The sequence below is a fragment of the Lotus japonicus genome, chromosome 5, assembly GCF_012489685.1.
Source record: "Lotus japonicus ecotype B-129 chromosome 5, LjGifu_v1.2".
Taxonomy (NCBI): domain Eukaryota; kingdom Viridiplantae; phylum Streptophyta; class Magnoliopsida; order Fabales; family Fabaceae; genus Lotus; species Lotus japonicus.
Window position 1 is genome coordinate 9545941 of NC_080045.1, and position 22329 is coordinate 9568269.

Below are 22329 nucleotides of genomic sequence, written 5' to 3' on the forward strand. Positions count from 1 at the left end.
CAGGCAGGTCCTGAAGTTCAGAGAACTCAAGCTCCGACTCAAGGGCAGATGATTCCAATTGCAGAACGGGGCTGTGCCGTTCACTGCGTTTTTGCTCCTGAAGAACTGTTAGTTCTTGCTGAGTGGAGATTTGATCTAGACAACATAGTTTCAAATGGGTATGATCTTCGACCTGAAGTCCGTGCTCAAGGATGGGAAAATTACTTCAAAAGGCTTCGAGGACCGGTGTACGACAAATTGGTCAAGGAATTCTGGAAACACGCTGAGTGTGATGAAACTCAGGTGGTTTCATACATTGCTGGCAGAAGGATAATCATCACTGAGAAGTCCATTGTGAATCTGCTGGGTGCACACACTGGAACTGGGTATAGATTCCAACTGACAGAATCGAAGTTGAAACCCAAAACAAAGGAAGACACCAACAAAGCTCTTTACACCACCTACAAACCAGGAAAGAGTGACTACAAGGTAGTGGATCTTCATCCCAAGCTCAGAATCTGGCACAAGATTATTCTCCACTGCATCAATCAAAGACCAATGGGCAGCTCTCCTGATTACATCAACTTCAGCCAGAAAGCAATGCTCTTCTTTATTCAAGATCGTCAGAAGATTTTTCTTCCCTTCTTCCTGTTCTTCTACCTCAAGGAGTGCATTAAGAAATCAAGAACAACTGCCTCCAAGAAGTCTGCTATCAAATACATTCCTTTTGGAAGACTGCTCTCAGATCTCTTTGTTGAGAGTAAGCTTGTAGAAGACCTGACAAAGGCTGGCTGCACAGAGGATCTGACCATGATTGAAAGTGATGTCTTCACTTCCAACTCCCTGAAGAAGATGGGGCTGATTCAGAAAAGGATTGCTCCTGCACATGAAGATACTTCAGATGAAGTCAGAAGAAGCAAAATCCCTCTGGTGGATTATCCTCTGTGGTCTCAAGCAGAAAATCCTGAAGCCATTCTATGCTACATTGATGATTTGAAGCAACAAGGCTATGAGATTGATGTGGTTGAATTTTTCAGAAGATTGCCACCAGCACCTGAGTTTGATTCTCCTCCCAAGAGGAAAACTAAGAGAAAGATCATCTTGGATGAATCCTCTGAAGAGTCTGACTCTGATGCTGTTCAGAAGAAGAAGGAAAAGGCTGACAAGCCTAAGAGGAAGGACGAGGAAGCCACCAAGCAAGACGCTCCCTCTGATGGTGATAATGATGACGGTCCTCCTCCACCAAAGAAGAAGAAGCAAGTCAGAATCATGGAGAACCCGTGTGGAACCGGCTGCTCAAGTGATCAGACAGATTGAGACTCCTGTCAGAGTGACTAGGTCTTCAGTGCGATCAACAAGTAAGTCTGCTATTGCTGAATCTGATGATGATTTAAATTCACTTGATGCACTCCCCATCTCTGCGTTGCTCCAACGCTCTTCTAACCAACTCACTCCTATCCCTGAGTCCCAACCAGCTGCACAAACCACTTCTCCACCTAATTCCTCAAGATCTTCTTTCTTCCAACCTTCCCCACATGAAGCACCTCTTTGGTACATGCTTCAGAACCAACCTTCCAGACCCTCTGATCCAACTTCATCCATTACCATCCAATACAATCTATTAACCTCTGAACCCTTTATTCTCGATCAATCTGAACCTGAACCCAGAACTTCTGATCACTCTGTCCCTAGAGCATCAAAACGTCCTGATCGTAGAACTGCTGATACAAATTCCACAACACCATGTCCCTCTGTATCTTTTGCTACCAATGTTGCTGATTCCTCACCCTCCAACAACTCTGAATCTAATCGCAAATTTATTCAAATTGTGAAAGAGAAAGAGTCTGCCATTCCTGAGTACTACCTCACAGTACCTAGCCCTAGGAGATACCCTGGACCTAGACCAGAACGTCTAGTTGACCCAGATCATCCTATTCAGGCTGACCCTTTACATGAAGCAGACCCTTTAGTGCAACACCTTCAACCTCAACCTGTGCAACCAGAACAAGAAAACTCCGAATCTAACCATTCTTCGGTTAGATCACCACATCCTTAGGTTGAACACTCTGAACCACATCTTGAGCACCATACTTCAAATGAACAACCCTTTGATATTGGCTCTCCTCAAGGTGCCTCTGAAGCCAACAGCAGCAATCACCCAACCTCTCCTAAAACCAATCTTTCCATTGTTCCCTTCACCTACCTCAGGCCAACCAACCTCCTTGAGTGCATCAGTGTCTTTAGTCATGAAGCTTCACTGATGATTCGTAACGTAGAAGGTCACACTGATCTGAGTGAGAATCCTGACTCTGTTGCTAACGAATGGAATCGTCTGAGTGATTGGCTAATTGCTCAAGTCCCCTCTATGATGAGTCTTCTCACTACGGCAAGGGATCAAAGGATTGAGGCTGCTAGGCAGCGGTTTACAAGAAGAGTGGCTCTGCATGAACAACAGCAAAGAACTAAGTTACTTGAAGCTGTTGAAGAGGCCAGAAGAAAGAAAGAGCAAGCAGAAGAAGCTGCACGTCAAGCAGTTGCACAAGCTGAACATGGAAGATTAGAAGCTGAGAGACTTGAAGCTAAAGCTGAAGCTATCAGATGTCAAGCACTTACTCCAGTGCCTTTTGCACATGCTGATGTTCAACCTCCTCACTCTGCTCAGGATGTTCCCTCTACTTCTGCATAGACAAGCTCTTCCAGACTCGACATTTTGGAACAACGTCTGAACTCTCATGATGCTATCCTGCTCAACATGAATCAAGCTCTTCAAGAACTTCTGCGTCGCACTGCCAAACCCTAGATTTAGGACTTCTTGTCGTCTTCTTCCCTTTTTATCTATATACTTATTTTCCCTGTTTTAATTTTATCTTTATTTTGGTTATTTAGTTATCGTTTTACTATGTGTTGCATACTATGTGTTCATCATTAAAACTCCTTTCAGTCATATGCATTAATTAACCCACAATCTCTTTTTATTAATTCATAAAATGTTTCATACATTGCATTGCATAATTTAAAATGGAGGATTTTTCCTCAACTCTCTACACTGCCTACGCATCGCTGCTTTCTTAAGCTCCAGACGATGCTGATCATGCTCTAAGTGAACCAAGCTCTGGCGCAACTCCTGTCTTTCAGGACCCCCTGCCACAGTCTCCAGTGCTGATTCAATGGCTCTGATCTCCTCGTATAGCTCCTGCTCCCTCTGGAAGCAAAGCTGCATTTCTTCAATGAAGCTAAGGAAGCCTCTGAGGATGTTGTCCATCTCTGGACTCAAGCTCATGCCTAGTAGCTGATTTGTTAGGCTGTAGATGCTCGGTTCCTCTGGATGGTGAATATTCATGTAGAGATCTTCATCAAAGGCCTTGATCCTCACCTGCTCGATGCATGCTGTGAATGATGTCATTGCTATTTTATGCTCAAAGAATGATATGTGAAATGAGATGTGAAGACAACCCTTGTGGATTAACTGCCTTTTATAAGCTACGTTAAGTCTGCAGAAGTAATTGCCGAAGCTGTTTCTCGAGAATAAGTTATTGGTAACTGAAGCTTCTCTTTACTCCCATGGCCGGTGGTCAATTTTCTGCATATGCATTCATTCATTTCATTAAATTAATGTTTTCTTTTTAATCAGTTTTTTAATTCTTCTCCATCTTTTCTAAACTTAGACCTTCTCTAAGGGGGAGTACATTGTACTTCAAACTAAGTCTTTCACACCCCACGCTTTTTGCTTATGACAAAAAGGGGGAGTACAACCCAGTTTTTTATGTGTAAGCTGTGTTAGTGTGATTTATTTTTATTTTGGAGAATTTAAAAGTTCCACCTTTATGACCATAGATGTGTCACCGGGCAAATACAAGGAATACATTTCACTTCTTCTGAAGTGATATTAGTTTGACTCTGATACTCAAGACTCTGATACCTTAAGTCCGTTGACTCTGAATACTTATGCGCTCTGATTGTTCTAATTCATCTATGTCATAAGTTTTTCACTCTGAACTCTTATATTATTTAGCTCAAAATCTAGACTCTACTAACGTTTTCATTAAGTATTAGATTCAGGGGGAGCTAAGCTCAGAATCAAGCAGTGACTTGAATTCAGAATGAGCAAAATAAACCATTTACATCAGAATAAGTCTTATTCTATATCCCTAAACTCTTAGTGAATTCAGTTTATTGTTTAAGAATTGTTCATCAAAAATCTTAGTTTTGTCATCATCAAAAAGGGGGAGATTGTAAGATCAAGTTTTGATCTAGTAGTACAACTCTATGTTTTTATGATTACAAGTTAACCTTTTGATATGAACAATTATGGCACTCTAACGTGATTTTTTGAGTGTGTTATTTACAGGTTCTGACCTCAATTCAATCTCACACAAATCAGAAGCACTGCGCTTAAAGAGTGACCCAAGCAACGCTTTCGCATTCTCCATGTTCAGTCTGAACAGTGGAAAAGCTTCAGAAGATCTGAAGTAAATCAAGCTCTGATAAGGACTCAGCTCACTTGAAGCTCTGATGATCCAGAAGATCTGACAACCCAGAGACTCTGAAGGCTCAGAAGTTCTGATGGTGTAGAAGACTCTGAAGATCCAGAAGCTGAAGAGTGAAGACTCTGAAGTCCAGAAGCAACTGGCTCTGAAGAACATGTACTGATCCTCTGAAGTGAAGATCAGAAGGTACAGCGGTCAGAGGATCCAAGCTTCCTTCTGACTCTGATCAATCAGCTTAACAAGTTCCAACACGAAGCGCTCCTCTGATCAGAAGTCTACGAGGTTAAGGTCAAGTCACTATCCAAAGTACAAAAGCAAAGTGTACTATCCTGACGACCTACCTAACATCCTCAGCCACAGCAGAAGCTGAAATTTCCAGAACTGCCCTCCAACGGTAGCATTTTCATGCAACGTTCAAACCCTAATCCTTGGAGTATAAATAGAGGCTGAAGATTGAAAGAAGCGGCTAGAAGCACTTACACACGCGCAAGAAATATTCAAACCTTCTAAGCTTTCTTTCATCTTGAATTTCATTATGTTTACTATAAGCTTTTTAGAAGCATTCTCTGTGTAAACAAGAACTTCATATACAATTGTATAGTTTGCCTTTAGGAGATCAAGGTTGATCGGATCCTAGAGAAGACTAAGAGAGTGAATCTTAGTGTGAGCTAAGTCAGTGTATTGTTAGTCACTTGTAGGTTTCAAGTGCAGTTGTAACACATACTTGATTAGTGGATTGCCTTCATTCTAAGAAGGAAGAAATCACCTTAACGGGTGGACTGGATTAGCTTGAGTGATTTATCAAGTGAACCAGGATAAAATCCTTGTGTGCTTTTCTATCTCTTATCTTAAGCACTTTATTTGTCTCGAAAGATTTGCCAAAATCTTTAAGGTGGAAGTTTTATCTTGAAAACGTTATTCAAACCCCGCCCCTTTCTACCGTTTTTCATACCTTCAAAGGTGAATAGCAAGTTGAGCCGCAAGCCGGCTCGATCCATGGCGGAGATCCAGACGCGAGTAAACACCTACATCCTGGACGAGGAGGATGATGCTGTCAAGCGAAGGCGCACGAAAAAGGAGAAGGACGGCGAACAGGGGACGCTTCGCCAGAAGAAAAACGGAATAAGGAGAGGGGAGTGATGAGCAATATTTTACCCATTTTATATAGCATTAATTTGTCATTATTAATAATTATTCTTAATTAATTGACCTTGCTTGACAGAGATTTCTATTATTTGGTCTAATTACGTTTATTCTTATTTTCAGGTTTTATTTGACATCAAGGGCATTTTGGGGAATTGCGGAATGAAGATTTGATTGTGCTGGAGTGAAGATTGTATTTTAGGAAATATTAGGATTTAATTTCGAAATAAATTAAGTTTGATATCTTTCAGATTCAAACTTATTCAGGTTGTTATTTTAAAACTCTATCTTTAGGATTTTTTTTAGGATTTGATTTTGATATCTTTTAGGATTTGATTTTGATTAGGATTTGTGATCTCAGCTCCTATTTAAGGGTTTGTGCTGAGAGAAACAAGGACCTTTACCTTCTACATTATTATTTTATGCAATTTCGAATTTCAGTAATTATTAGAGTTCTGCTAGGGTTTATGCTTTTAATCTCTATTCTCTTCTCCAATATAATTGTTGAATTCGCCCCATCCATGGAAGGCTAATTTCCTTCGAACGAATTCCTTAGCAAAGTATATCGCGCTCTTGAGGTATAGTGCTTAATAGAATTCAACTGATTAGTTTTCTTCATCTCTAATTCTGGCTTAGGTTTGCTTAATTCCTCAGGTTCACGAATTAGAAGATGATGTATGTTCGCTTAGTTCATATTAGGGCGTAAAGGATTCTTAATCGCTTAGTTTAGGAATCTGTGAATTAGTTATCGCTTAGTTAATTAATTCTCACGAACTAGGAAACTAATAACAAGAATTGATCTTTAGATACCCGTGATTGAGCAGCGATATACTGAACAAAGGGATTCGTCTGTCTTTAATTGATCATATTAATCTTTGTTTACTTTCTGTTAATCTTTTGAACTGAATAACAAAAACCCCCCAGTGTGTGTGCGTTGTGCGTTCTTAATACTGAATCTTTGTTGAAACGATAATCCTTGGGAAACGACCTAGGAGTCACTTCCTAGTTACTACAGTTTTCTTAATTAATTATTTGTATCGGGTACGGCCTCGATCAAATTTGGCGCCGTTGCCGGGGATTATCGTCCTTGCCAAAGGTTCAATAGAGTTAGTATTAATATTAGTAGTAGTAGTAGTATTAGTTAGTAGTAGTATTAACAAGTTCGATCTCTGACGCAGGTACTGGATTTGTTGCTGAAGGTAAGGAATAGTGATTTTTGAAGGATAATTAGGCTGTAACTTCAAACGGCCGTATCTTTTGCTCCAGAACTCGAAATTCAACATATTATATATGTTTTTGGGGTAGAAAAAAAATTCCAATCCATCTGTGATTGCTGCGCCGTGAGATCGATTCTTAAAAATGCAAAAAAGGCCTTCCGCCAAAAGTTTTTTTTTAGGGTTTTGAAAAAAAAAAAAAAAATTTACTTTCATTCTTATTCTACTTGGGATACTTAGTGTTGCATGACTAGGGAAAATCCTGGGTTTGTGCATCCATTAATTTCTGAAATAAATAGAGAGTTTCATAGGTTAATTAGAGCACGTAGAGCTTTTGTAATTGATCCTCATTCCAGTGATTCTGATTCTGACCTTGATTTTGATTCTGAATTTGTTGCAGTTTTTGATAACATGGCTGAAGAAGGACCGCGAGAAAGAACATTAAGGGAGCTGGCTGCACCTGATTTCACCTACGAAAGCTTGTGTATCCAGTATCCTGAGGATGTACCATGTGTACTCAAAACTGGACTAATCCATTTATTGCCTAAGTTTGGTGGTCTTGCAGGTGAAGATCCTCATATGCATATCAAGGAGTTTCGTACTGTCATATCCACCATGAAGCCTCCTGAAGTTGACAAAGATCATATCTGTTTGAAGGCTTTTCCTCATTCTCTTCAGGGAACTGCAAAGACTTGGCTGTATAACCTGCCTCCTTCGTCCATTGCAAGCTGGGACGACCTGAAAAGGAAGTTTCTTGAGAAGTTCTTCCCTGCCTCTAGGACAACTTCAATCAGAAAAGACATCTCAGGAATCAGGCAGCTACATGGAGAGACTCTACATGAATACTGGGAAAGATTCAAGACACTATGTGTGAGCTGCCCCCATCACCAGATTTCCGAGCAGCTCCTAGTTCAGTATTTCTATGAGGGTTTGCTCAACATGGAAAGACATCTCATTGATGCTGCTTGTGGAGGTGCATTGAATGACATGACTCCTACTGAAGCTAGGCAGTTGTTTGAGAAGATGGCTGCTAATTCTCATCAGTTTCACACAAGGAGTAATGATGCTGTCAAAACTGTTAATGAGATTGGGACAGATCCAAGGATGGACAAGCTTGAGAAGAGGATGGAAACCATTGCCAGCTTGGTTACTCAATTGGTCATGAACCAGAATAAACCTTCACAACAGGCAAAGGTTTGTGGCATTTGCACTAAAGACCATAATACTGATGTTTGTCCTTCTCTGCAGGAACCTACGGATGAGAATCCTGAAGCATATGCTACCAACATTTTCAATAATCGACCTCAGCAAAATTATGATTTGTCATCTAACAGATATAACCCTGGCTGGAGAAATCATCCAAATCTTAGATGGTCTGATCAGTCACAACCTGCCCAAGCACCGTTTCGGAATAGTGCTAGACCATATGTTCCTCCTCCAATGCAACAACAGGCTAACAACCCTGCTGCACCGCAATCTAAAGAATCTTCATTGGAGGATATGTTGAAGCAGATGACAGCCCAAAACATACAGTTCCAACAAGACACCAGATCCTCCATTCAGAATCTGACCACCCAGATAGGACAGATGACTACTTCAATAAACCAGCTACAGTCCCAGAATTCTGATAAGCTGCCCTCTCAGACGGTTGTGAATCCAAGAAATGTGAGTGCCATCACCTTACGGTCGGGGAAGCAAATTGATGCAGATCATGGACCAGAGCCAGAGCCTGAACCTGAAAAGGAGACAGAGACCACTGCCACAAGAACCTTCCAAGTACAACCACCTTCCATTCCTCTTCCATTCCCTCCGAAAGCTATGCCAAGCAAGAAGAAGGAAGAGGTAGATAAGGGAATCTTGGAGATATTCAAGAAAGTGGAGGTGAACATACCTCTACTTGATGCACTCAAGCAAATTCCAAGATATGCAAAGTTTCTGAAAGAATTATGCACTCAGAAAAGGAAGCTGATGTAAGATCAAGTTTTGATCTAGTAGTACAACTCTATGTTTTGATGATTACAAGTTAACCTTTTGATATGAACAATTGTGGTACTCTAACGTGTTTTTCTGAGTGTGCTATTTACAGGCTCTGACCTCAGCTCAATCTCACACAAATCAGAAGCACTGTGTTAAAGAGCGACCCAAGCAACGCTTTCGCATTCACCATGTTCAGTATGAACAGTGGAAAAGCTTCAGAAGTTCTGAAGTTATACAAACTCTGATGTGGACTCAGTCACTAGAAGTTCTGAAGATCCAGAAAGTCTGATAACCAAGAAACACTGAAGGCTCAGATATTCTGATGGTGTAGAAGACTCTGAAGATCCAGAAGCTGATTAGTGAAATTCTGATGTCCAGAAGCAAGATACTCTGAAGACCATGTACTTCCCTCTGAGTTCAGAATCAGAAGAAACAATGGTCAGAGGATCTGGGCTTTCCCTCTGACTCTGATCAACCAGCTTCACAAGTTCCAATATGAAGCATTCCCCTGATCAGAAGTCTCCTAGGTTTAAAGGTCAAGTCGCTATCCAAGTACAAAAGAAACTGTACCTTCCTGACGACCTACCTAACAGTCTCAGACATAGCAGAAGCTGGATTTTCCATAACTGCCCTCCAACGGTAGCATTTTCCATGCAACGCTCAACCCTAATCCTTGGAGTATATAAAGAGGCTGAAGACGGAAAGAAGCGGCTAGAAGCATTCACATACGCGCAAGACATATTCAAATTCTTCTAAGCTTTCTTTCATCTGAAATTCATTGAGTTTACTATTAGCTTTTTAGAAGCAAATCTCTTGTAAACAATCCTTTGATAAACAGTTTGTTTAGTTCCTTTAGGAGATCAAGGTTGATCGGATCCTAGAGAAGACTAAGAGAGTGAATCTTAGTGTGAGCTAAGTCAGTGTAATTGTTAGTCACTTGTAGGTTTCAAGTGCAGTTGTAACTCTTACCTGATTAGTGGATTGCCTTCATTCTAAGAAGGAAGAAATCACCTTAACGGGTGGACTGGAGTAGCTTGAGTGATTCATCAAGTGAACCAGGATAAAATCCTTGTGTGCTTTTTTATCTCTTATCTTTAGCACTTAAGTTCTCGAAAGATTTGTCAAAATCTTTAAGGTGGAAGTTTTATACTGAAAACGTTATTCAAACCCCCCCTTTCTACCGTTTTTCATACCTTCAATTGGTATCAGAGCGCAAGTTCTGATTACCACACCTAACAGTGTTCAGTGATCCGGGCCGGTGTGAAAAACAATGGCTGCCACCACCAGTGAAACTCAAAGAGATGGTTACAATGCAAAGCCTCCTATGTTCGACGGCCAAAGGTTCGAATATTGGAAAGATAGACTGGAAAGTTTCTTTCTGGGTTTCGATGCAGATCTCTGGGATATTATTGTGGATGGCTACGAGCGTCCAGTTGATGCAGATGGCAAGAAGATCCCAAGGTCAGAGATGACTGCAGATCAAAAGAAGCTGTACTCACAACATCACAAAGCAAGAGCAATTCTTCTAAGTGCTATTTCCTATGAAGAGTACCAGAAGATTACAGATCGTGAGTTTGCGAAAGGCATTTTCGAATCTCTGAAGATGTCTCATGAAGGACACAAGAAAGTCAAAGAATCAAAGGCATTGTCTTTGATCCAAAAGTACGAATCCTTCATCATGGAGCCAAATGAGTCCATTGAAGAAATGTTCTCCAGATTTCAGTTGCTTGTAGCTGGCATACGACCTCTCAACAAGAGCTACACAACAAAAGATCATGTCATAAGGGTCATCAGGTGTCTTCCTGAAAGTTGGATGCCTTTAGTGACTTCAATAGAGCTCACGAGAGATGTTGAGAATATGAGTTTAGAAGAACTCATCAGCATTTTGAAATGCCATGAGCTGAAGCGCTCAGAGATGCAAGATCTGAGGAAAAAGTCCATAGCCTTGAAATCTAAATCTGAAAAGGCTAAGGCTGAGAAGTCAAAAGCTCTTCAAGCTGAAGAAGAGGAATCTGAAGAAGCATCAGAAGATTCTGATGAAGATGAGCTGACTCTGATCTCCAAGAGACTCAATCGCATCTGGAAGCACAGGCAGAGCAAATACAAAGGCTCTGGAAAGGCAAAAGGAAAGTCTGAATCCTCAGGTTAGAAGAAGTCCTCACTTAAGGAAGTCACATGCTTTGAGTGCAAAGAATCAGGGCACTACAAAAGTGACTGTCCAAAGTTGAAGAAGGACAAGAAGCCAAAGAAGCACTTCAAGACAAAGAAGAGTCTGATGGTGACATTTGATGAATCAGAGTCAGAGGATGTTGACTCTGATGGTGAAGTCCAAGGACTCATGGCTATTGTCAAAGACAAGGAAGCAGAGTCAAAGGGAGCTGTTGACTCTGACTCAGAATCAGAAGGAGATCCTAACTCAGACGATGAAAATGAGGTATTCGCTTCTTTCTCTACCTCTGAACTGAAACATGCGTTGTCTGATATCATGGATAAGTATAACTCCTTATTGTCTAAGCATACGAAGCTGAAAAAGGACTTATCTGCTGTTTCCAAGACTCCTTCCGAACATGAGAAAATTATTTTTGATTAGAAAAATGATAATCATGCTTTGATCAATTCTAACTCTGTGCTTAAGAACCAGATTGCTAAGTTAGAAGAAATTGTTGCCTGTGATGCCTCTGATTGTAGAAATGAGTCTAAGTATGAAAAGTCTTTTCAAAGATTCCTAGCTAAAAGCGTGGATAGAAGCTTAATGGCTTCAATGATCTATGGCGTAAGCAGAAATGGAATGCATGGCATTGGCTATTCTAAACCAATTAGAAATGAGCCCTCTGTGTCTAAAGCTAAATCCTTGTATGAATGCTTTGTTCCCTCTGGTACCATATTGCCTGATCCTTTACCTGCTAACGTTGCTAAAAACCCTCTTAAAAAGGGATCCTTCTCTATGACTAAATATCATGCAAATATTCCTTTAAAATATCATGTTGAGACACCCAAGGTGATCAGAACCTCTGGGGTAACTAACAAGAGAGGACCCAGAAAGTGGGTACCTAAGGACAAGATTATCTATGTTGCAGATATCCTTGATAGCTCCACTGAAACACCAATCATGGTATTTGGACAGTGGATGCTCGCGTCACATGACGGGAGAAAGGCGTATGTTCCGAGAGCCGAAACTTAAGCCTGGAGGCGAAGTTGGCTTTGGAGGAAATGAAAAGGGTAAAATTGTTGGTACTGGTACTATTTGTGTAGATAGTAGTCCATGCATTGATAATGTGTTATTGGTAGACGGCTTAACACATAACTTATTGTCTATAAGTCAATTAGCTGACAAGGGTTATGATGTTATATTCAATCAAAAGTCCTGTCGGGCTGTAAGTCAAATCGATGGCTCTGTTCTGTTTAACAGCAAGAGGAAGAACAACATTTATAAGATCAGATTATCTGAGTTGGAGGCTCAGAATGTGAAGTGCCTTCTGTCTGTTAATGAAGAGCAGTGGGTATGGCATAGACGGTTAGGGCATGCCAGTATGAGAAAGATTTCTCAGCTGAGCAAGCTAAACCTTGTCAGGGGCTTACCCAATCTGAAGTTCGCTTCAGACGCTCTTTGTGAAGCATGTCAGAAAGGCAAATTCACAAAAGTCCCTTTCAAGGCAAAGAATGTTGTCTCAACCTCAAGGCCGTTGGAACTTCTGCATATCGACCTTTTTGGACCAGTGAAAACTGAGTCTATAGGTGGCAAGAGATATGGGATGGTTACCGTTGATGACTATAGCCGCTGGACATGGGTAAAGTTTCTAACCCGCAAGGATGAGTCTCATGCTGTGTTCTCTACCTTCATTGCTCAAGTGCAAAACGAGAAGGCTTGTAGGATTGTGCGTGTCAGAAGTGACCATGGTGGAGAGTTTGAGAATGACAAGTTTGAGAGTCTGTTTGATTCCTATGGAATTGCACATGATTTCTCTTGTCCCAGAACTCCTCAACAAAATGGTGTTGTTGAGAGGAAGAACAGAACTCTTCAGAAGATGGCTAGAACCATGCTCCAAGAAACTGGCATGGCTAAGCACTTTTGGGCAGAGGCAGTAAATACAACATGTTACATTCAGAACAGAATCTCTGTGAGACCAATTCTGAATAAGACTCCTTATGAATTGTGGAAGAACATAAAACCCAACATTTCTTATTTTCATCCTTTTGGCTGTGTTTGTTATGTTCTCAATACTAAGGATAGATTGCATAAATTTGATGCTAAGTCTTCTAAGTGTCTATTACTTGGTTATTCTGAGAGATCTAAAGGTTTTAGATTTTTTAATACTGATGCTAAGATTATTGAAGAATCTATTCATGTTAGATTTCACGATAAGCTTGACTCTGACCAGTCAAAGCTAGTTGAGAAGTTTGCAGATTTAAGTATTAATGTTTCTGACAAAGGCAAAGCTCCAGAGGAAGCTGAGCTAGAGGAAGATGAACCAGAGGAAGAAGCTGGTCCCTCTAACTCACAAACTCTGAAGAAGAGCAGAATCACTGCAGCTCACCCTAAGGAATTGATTCTGGGCAATAAAGACGAACCAGTCAGAACCAGATCTGCCTTCAGACCCTCTGAAGAGACCTTGCTCAGTCTGAAAGGATTGGTGTCCTTAATTGAACCCAAGTCCATAGATGAAGCTCTTCAGGACAAGGATTGGATTATGGCCATGGAAGAAGAATTGAATCAATTCTCCAAGAACGATGTTTGGAGCTTAGTGAAGAAGCCTGAAAGTGTCCATGTAATTGGAACAAAATGGGTATTCAGAAACAAGCTGAATGAGAAAGGAGATGTAGTCAGAAACAAGGCAAGGCAAGTTGCTCAAGGCTACAGCCAGCAGGAAGGAATAGACTACACTGAAACATTTGCTCCAGTAGCAAGACTGGAAGCAATCAGATTGTTGATCTCTTTTTCAGTGAATCACAACATAGTTCTACATCAGATGGACGTGAAGAGTGCCTTCCTAAATGGTTATATTTCAGAGGAAGTCTATGTTCATCAACCCCCAGGTTTTGAAGATGAGAAGAAACCAGACCATGTGTTCAAATTGAAGAAGTCTCTCTATGGTCTGAAGCAAGCTCCCAGAGCATGGTATGAGAGACTCAGCTCATTCCTTCTGGAGAATGAGTTTGTAAGGGGTAAAGTAGATACAACTCTCTTTTGCAAGACTTATAAAGATGATATCTTAATTGTGCAAATTTATGTTGATGATATTATATTTGGTTCTGATAATCAATCTCTATGCAAAGAATTTTCTGAGATGATGCACGCTGAATTTGAGATGAGTATGATGGGAGAATTAAAGTACTTTCTGGGAATACAAGTTGATCAAACACCAGAAGGAACATATATCCATCAGAGCAAGTACACTAAAGAACTTCTGAAGAAGTTCAATATGCTGGAATCTACAGTGGCCAAGACTCCAATGCATCCTACATGCATTCTGGAGAAAGAAGATAAAAGTGGTAAAGTATGTCAGAAGCTCTATCGTGGCATGATAGGTTCACTTCTATACTTAACTGCATCTAGGCCAGACAAACTATTTAGTGTTCATTTATGTGCTCGTTTCCAATCAGATCCAAGGGAAACCCACTTAACTGCTGTTAAGAGGATCCTAAGGTATCTGAAAGGCACCACTAACCTTGGCTTGATGTATAAGAAAACATCAGAGTATAAGCTTTCAGGTTATTGTGATGCTGATTATGCTGGAGATAGAACAGAGAGAAAAAGTACTTCTGGAAATTGTCAATTTATGGGAAGCAATCTAGTCTCATGGGCAAGCAAGAGGCAATCAACCATTGCACTATCAACTGCAGAGGCAGAATATATCTCAGCAGCAATATGCAGCACTCAGATGCTCTGGATGAAACATCAGCTGGAGGATTATCAGATCCTTGAGAGCAATATCCCAATCTATTGTGATAACACTGCTGCAATCTCATTGAGTAAGAATCCTATCTTGCATTCAAGGGCAAAGCACATTGAGGTAAAGTATCACTTTATTAGAGATTATGTACAGAAGGGCGTACTTCTTCTGAAGTTTGTTGATACTGACCATCAATGGGCAGATATCTTTACAAAGCCCTTAGCAGAGGATAGATTTAATTTTATTCTGAAAAATCTGAACATGGACTTTTGTCCAGAGTGAAGATGGATCAGAACCTCTGACTATGATACTTCTTGATCAGAAGATGTCTAGTCCAGAAGGTAACTCAATCAGAGTGTGTGTACCCATTGGTACTGACTCTGAAGCTGAGACAGCAACACGTGTGTCAGTTTTTCTGATGCATAGTTCCTTGTGCCCTTGTGACAGTCTGTTATGATTGCGTGTAGATGTGCTTCTCTCCTGTGTGTGATAGGTGTATTTACTGATTAATATCTATCTTTAATTTTCAACCGTTGATCTTAAATTGCTTTTTGAATCAACAACGGTTATTTGTCAAAACCCACTATACACACACGATCTCCTTCACTTCCGATTTTTACTCTCTCTCTCTTGCTATTTCAAAACTGCTAATCCTCGATTTCTCTCTCGACCTCTCTTCATCTTTGAACCTTCATCTTCTACCTAAACCTTCAACCGCTTCAAAAATGGTGAGTCAAACCAGAAGAGCTACTGCAGATGCAACCCAGTTCCCTCATATGGTAGTTGGTCTAGCAACGGGTCAAAGGGGCCCTGAGAATCCGACTCAAGATCAAGGTCAAGCTCAAGAGCAGATTATTCCAATTGCAGAACGGGGCTGTGCCGTTTACTGCGTTTATGCTCCTGAGGAACTTCAAGTACTGGCAGAATGGAGATTCGATCTCGACAACCTTGCTACAAATGGGTATGATCTTCGTCCTGAAGTCCAAGTTCAAGGTTGGGGAAATTACTTCAACAGGCTTCGAGGACCGGTGTATGATAAACTTATCAAGGAATTCTGGAAGCACGCCGACTGCGATGATACTCAGGTGGTATCTCACATTCTTGGAAGAAAGATCATCATCACAGAGAAGTCTTTCGTGAACTTGCTGGGTGCAGAAACTGCTTTTGGGTATCGTTTCCAGTTCACTGAATCGAAGCTGAAACCCAAGACGAAGGATGAGACCAACAAGGCCCTGTACACCAATTACAAACCGGGCAAGACGAATTACAAAGTGATGGACCTTCATCCCAAGCTCAGGATCTGGCACAAGATTTTGCTCCACTGCATAAACCAGAGACCAAAGGGCAGTTCCCCAGACTACATCAACTTCAACCAGAAGGCGATGTTGTTCTTCATCCAAGACAAGAAGAAGATCTGCCTTCCCTACTTCCTGTTCTCTTACTTGAAGGAGTGTATCCGGAAGTCTCGTACCACTGCCTCCATCAAGTCAGCAATCAAGTATATTCCCTTCGGGAGACTGTTGTCTGATCTCTTCATTGAGAGTGGCCTCATTCAAGATCTGATAAATGCTGGATGCACAGAGGATCTGACCACTATTGTCAGTGACGTCTTCACTGCAAATTCTCTGAAGAAAATGGGCCTAGTCAAGAAGAAGATTGCTCCTGCCCATGAAGACACATCTTCGGAGATCAGAAGTAGAAGGGTGCCTCTGAATGACTACCCTCTGTGGACACAGGCTGACAATCCTGAAGCCATTAGGTGCTATGTTGAAGACCTAAGGGCTCAAGGCTTTGAAATTGATCTCGATGAATTCTTCAGCAGACTGCCGCCAGCTCCAGAGTTTCCTTCTCCTATCAAGAAGAAAGCTCAGAGGAAGATGATCCTAGAAGAATCTTCTGAGGAATCAGATGTCCCTCTGATCAAAAAGAAGAAGGCTGGTCAATCCAAGAGAAAGCATGATGAAACCAGCAAGCCTGATGATGGTGATGATGGTGATGATGGTGATAATGAGGATGGTCCTCCTAAGAAGAAGAAGAAGCAGGTCAGAATTGTGGTGAAGCCTACTCGGGTGGAACCTGCTGCTGAAGTGATCAGAAGGATTGAACCTCCTGCCAGAGTGACAAGATCATCAGCACATTCAAGTAAGTCTGTAGTTGCTTCTGATGATGATTTGAATTTATTTGATGCACTCCCCATATCAGCCCTGCTCAAACAATCTTCAAATCCCCTCACTCCTATTCCTGAGTCCCAACCAGCTGCACAAACCACCTCTCCACCACATTCCCCAAGGTCTTCATTTTTTCAACCCTCTCCTACTGAAGCACCTCTCTGGAATTTGCTCCAGAACCAACCCTCTAGGTCAGAAGAACCAACCTCTCCCATTACCATTCCGTACAACCCATTAACTTCTGAACCTATCATTCATGAGCAACCAGAGCCAACCCAAACAGAACCTGGACCCAGAACCTCTGATCACTCTGTCCCAAGAGCATCAGAACGTCTGGCTCTCAGAACCACGGATACAGACTCTTCCACAGCCCTTACACCTGTATCCTTCCCAACCAATGTTGCTGACTCTTCTCCCTCCAATAACTCTGAATCCATTAGAAAATTCATGGAGGTCAGAAAAGAAAAGGTGTCTACCTTAGAAGAGTATTACCTCACTTGTCCAAGCCCTAGGAGATATCCTGGCCCTAGACCTGAACGTCTAGTTGACCCAGATGAACCTATCTTGGCCAATCCTTTACATGAGGCAGACCCTTTGGCTCCACAAGCTCACCCTGCCCCTGACCAACAAGAGCATATTCAACCTGAACCTGAACCAGAACAATCTGTGTCTAACCAATCCTCGGTTAGATCACCTCATCCTCTGGTTGAAACTTCAGAACCTCACCTTGGAACCTCTGAACCAAATGCTCAAATGTTTAACATTGGCTCTCCACAAGGTGCCTCTAAAGCTCACAGCAGCAATCACCCAGCCTCTCCTGAAACCAACCTCTCTATCATTCCATACACTCACCTCCGACCCACATCTCTCTCTGAGTGCATCAATATTTTCTATCATGAAGCCTCTTTGATGCTACGCAATGTGCAAGGTCAGACTGACCTAAGCGAGAATGCTGAACATGTGGCTGAAGAGTGGAACAATCTGGGCACTTGGCTAGTGGCTCAAGTTCCAGTTATGATGCAGCTCCTGCATGCAGAGGGAAGTCAGAGGATCGAGGCTGCAAAGCAAAGGTTTGCTAGAAGGGCGGCTCTTCATGAACAAGAACAGAGACATAAGCTCCTTGAAGCTATTGAAGAGGCTAAGAGAAAGAAAGAACAAGCAGAAGAAGCTGCACGTCAAGCAGCAGCTCAAGCTGAACAAGCCAGATTAGAGGCAGAACGACTTGAAGCTGAGGCTGAAGCCCTTAGATGCCAAGCACTTGCACCAGTAGTGTTTACTCCTGCTGCTTCTGCTTCCATTCCAGCTCCTCAAGCTGCTCAAAATGTTCCTTCCAGTTCTACTCAGTCAAGCTCGTCTAGACTCAACATCATGGAACAGCGTCTTGACACTCATGAATCCATGCTAATTGAAATGAAGCACATGATGATGGAACTTCTGCGTCGATCTGATAAACCCTAGTTTTAGGATCTCTTCGCTTTTTTTTTCCTTTAACTTTGTTTTCTTTTGTTAACTTCTGTTTCTCTTTATTTATTTATTCTACCTTGTTCGTTTGTGATTATCTATGCATATCTATATATATTTTTGTCACATATGCTTGCAAAAATCTTTTTATTAATAATCTCTTTTTGTTTACATCATGCATTCTTTTCCTAAAGTCTAGAATGGAGGATCCCTCCTCATTCTTCTGCACTCCTGGCGCTGCTCTGACCTATCCTTCTCCAGACGCTCCAGTGCATACTGGATGTTGTTGAGCCTGTCTTTTAGCTCATCCCTCTCCAGAATCTCTTCTGCAGTCTTGAGCTTCTCTTCAAAAATTTCTTTTTCTTCCAGCAGCTTGAGTTCAAGCCGGCTGAGTTCTTGCACCTCCTCCACGAAGGCAAGAAATTCCCTCAGGTCTCTCTTCAACTCTGGACGCAGGTCCTCTTCCAGCAGTGTCCGTGTTAGCTCTGAGATGGTCCTAGTACCCTCTGGATGCCTGATGTTCAGGAATAAGTCCTCCTCAAAGGCCTTCCTTCTCAGCTCTTCTAGTGCTACGATGTATGATGCCATTTTTTTTTACTGAAAATTGCTCGAGTTGTGAAACTTACCTCTCTCTCCAACGCTTTATATAGGCTTCACTCTCTCTCTGAAAGTTAATGCTCCTACAGTTTCTCGAGGTTAAGTTCTTGGTAACTGACCCTCCTCTTTACTCCCTTGGCCGGTGGTAAACGTTCTTATCTTGCATTAACTCTTCTATTTATTTCGCCTAACTCTGATTCTTGCATCGTTTTCATTTTCTTTAAACTTAGACCTTCTCTAAGGGGGAGTACCTTGTACTTCAAGCTAAGTTTTTCACACCCCAAGCTTTTTGCTTATGACAAAAAGGGGGAGTAAACCCAGTTTTTGATGTGTAAGATGTGTTAGTGTGATTTATTTTTCTTTTGGAGAATTTAAGAGTTCCACCTTTATGACCATAGATGTGTCACTGGGCAAATACAAGGAATACATTTCACTTCTTCTGAAGTGATTCTAATTTGACTCTGATACCCAAGACTCTGATACCTTGTCTATTGACTCTGATTACTTATGCGCTCTGATTACTCTATTTTTATCTATGTCATAAGTTTTTCACTCTGAAATCTTATATCATTTAGCTCAGAATCTAGACTTTACTAATGTTTTCATCAAGTATTAGATTCAGGGGGAGCTAAGCTCAGAATCAAGCAGTGACTTGAATTCAGAATGAGCAAGATAAACTATTCACATCAGGATAAGTCTTATTCTATATCTCTAAACTCTGAGTGAATTTAGTTTAATGTTTAAGAATTGTTCATCAAAAATCTTAGTTTTGTCATCATCAAAAAGGGGGAGATTGTAAGGTCAAGTTTTGATCTAGTAGTACAACTCTATGTTTTGATGATTACAAGTTAACCTTTTGATATGAACAATTGTGGTACTCTAACGTGTTTTTCTGAGTGTGCTATTTACAGGCTCTGACCTCAACTCAATCTCACACAAATCAGAAGCACTGTGTTAAAGAGCGACCCAAGCAACGCTTTCGCATTCACCATGTTCAGTATGAACAGTGGAAAAGCTTCAGAAGTTCTGAAGTTATACAAACTCTGATGTGGACTCAGTCACTAGAAGTTCTGAAGATCCAGAAAGTCTGATAACCAAGAAACACTGAAGGCTCAGATATTCTGATGGTGTAGAAGACTCTGAAGATCCAGAAGCTGATTAGTGAAATTCTGATGTCCAGAAGCAAGATACTCTGAAGACCATGTACTTCCCTCTGAGTTCAGAATCAGAAGAAACAATGGTCAGAGGATCTGGGCTTTCCCTCTGACTCTGATCAACCGGCTTCACAAGTTCCAATATGAAGCATTCCCCTGATCAGAAGTCTCCTAGGTTTAAAGGTCAAGTCGTTATCCAAGTACAAAAGCAACTGTACCTTCCTGACGACCTACCTAACAGTCTCAGACATAGCAGAAGCTGGATTTTCCAGAACTGCCCTCCAACGGTAGCATTTTCCATGCAACGCTCAACCCTAATCCTTGGAGTATATAAAGAGGCTGAAGACTGAAAGAAGCGGCTAGAAGCATTCACATACGCGCAAGACATATTCAAATTCTTCTAAGCTTTCTTTCATCTGAAATTCATTGAGTTTACTATTAGCTTTTTAGAAGCAAATCTCTTGTAAACAATCCTTTGATAAACAGTTTGTTTAGTTCCTTTAGGAGATCAAGGTTGATCGGATCCTAGAGAAGACTAAGAGAGTGAATCTTAGTGTGAGCTAAGTCAGTGTAATTGTTAGTCACTTGTAGGTTTCAAGTGCAGTTGTAACTCTTACCTGATTAGTGGATTGCCTTCATTCTAAGAAGGAAGAAATCACCTTAACGGGTGGACTGGAGTAGCTTGAGTGATTCATCAAGTGAACCAGGATAAAATCCTTGTGTGCTTTTCTATCTCTTATCTTTAGCACTTAAGTTCTCGAAAGATTTGTCAAAATCTTTAAGGTGGAAGTTTTATACTGAAAACGTTATTCAAACCCCCCCTTTCTACCGTTTTTCATACCTTCAGCTGAAAGGAAATGAAAGAGTTTGCATGGGGAGAAACGTTTCTGCAATCATAGGTAAAGTTGGTAAACCTGCTCCTGTTTCTGATGTTCCTGAAAAGTGTGAGGATCCAGGTACGTTTTCTGTTCCTTGTGTCATAGGTGATACTAAAATTGAAAATGCCGTGCTAGATCTAGGAGCTTCAATTAATGTGATGCCTATGTCTATTTTTAAATCACTTTCACTTGGACCTTTGAAACCTACGGGTGTTGTCATCCAATTAGCAAATAGGAGCACGGCACACCCTGCTGGATGGGTAGAGGATGTTTTGGTTAGGGTTGGTGAACTTGTTTTCCCTGCTGATTTTTATGTGCTTGAAATGGAAAAAGGATCTTCCCGTAATACAGTTCCTATCATTTTGGGGAGACCATTTTTAAAGACAGCCCGAACCAAGATAGATGTTTATGCTGGTACACTGACTATGGAATTCGGTGATATTGTGGTTAGGATAAACATTTTTGATGCTATGAAACATCCACCTGAAGACTATTCTGTGTTTCATATTGATTTGCTTGATGAACTGCTTGATGATATGCTTGATGAACATGAATCTGATTTCCGACATGAATCTGATTTCCTACATGATTCTGATTATCCTCCCCTAACTGGGTCATACACTTGTCATACATGTACTGCTACTGAAATTTGTGATTCTTGCATTGATCAATTTTTGGACACTGTTGTTGTTGACTCAGATGTTAAGAAATCTGATTGCACTAACCCAGTTGTTGAAGTGCAGGCTGCAGAAACTGTATCTGCTAGTTTGGTTCCATCTGTTTTGCAGGCACCCGTATTGGAGCTTAAGCCCTTACCGAATAACCTCAAGTATGCTTACTTGGAGGATGATAAGAAGCTCCCTGTCATTGTTTCCTCAACCCTTCATGAAAATCAAGAGGAAAAGTTGCTGCAAGTACTAAAGAAGCACAAGAAAGCTATCGGTTGGACCTTAGCTGACATTCCTGGTATTAGTCCATCCATGTGCATGCATAGAATACTCTTGGAAGAAGGAGCGAAGCCAGTAAGACAACCACAAAGGAGATTCAACCCAGTGATACTTGATGTTGTGAAGAAGGAGATCACCAAGCTTCTACAAGCTGGAATTATATATCCGATCTCTGACAGCCCTTGGGTGAGCCCAGTTCAAGTGGTCCCTGAGAAGACAGGACTTACTGTAGTGAAGAATGAGAGAAACGAGCTTATCCCTACTCGAGTGCACAATAGTTGGAGAGTCTGCATTGATTATAGGAGGCTCAATCAAGCAACTAGAAAGGATCACTTTCATTTGCCCTTCAAGGATCCTTCTCTTGTGGATGTTACCATGGAAAATGTTTCCTTGGTTGTTTCCACCCTCCGCCCGCCATGAATCAGGGAGTTTT

The 22329-nt window shown here is 41.3% G+C and overlaps 1 pseudogene; it reads left to right on the top strand.

The window, feature by feature from the left end:
* The first annotated feature begins 537 nt into the window (after positions 1–537).
* LOC130719043 (uncharacterized) lies at positions 538–22316 on the top strand (annotated as a pseudogene).
* The last annotated feature ends 13 nt before the right edge of the window (positions 22317–22329 follow it).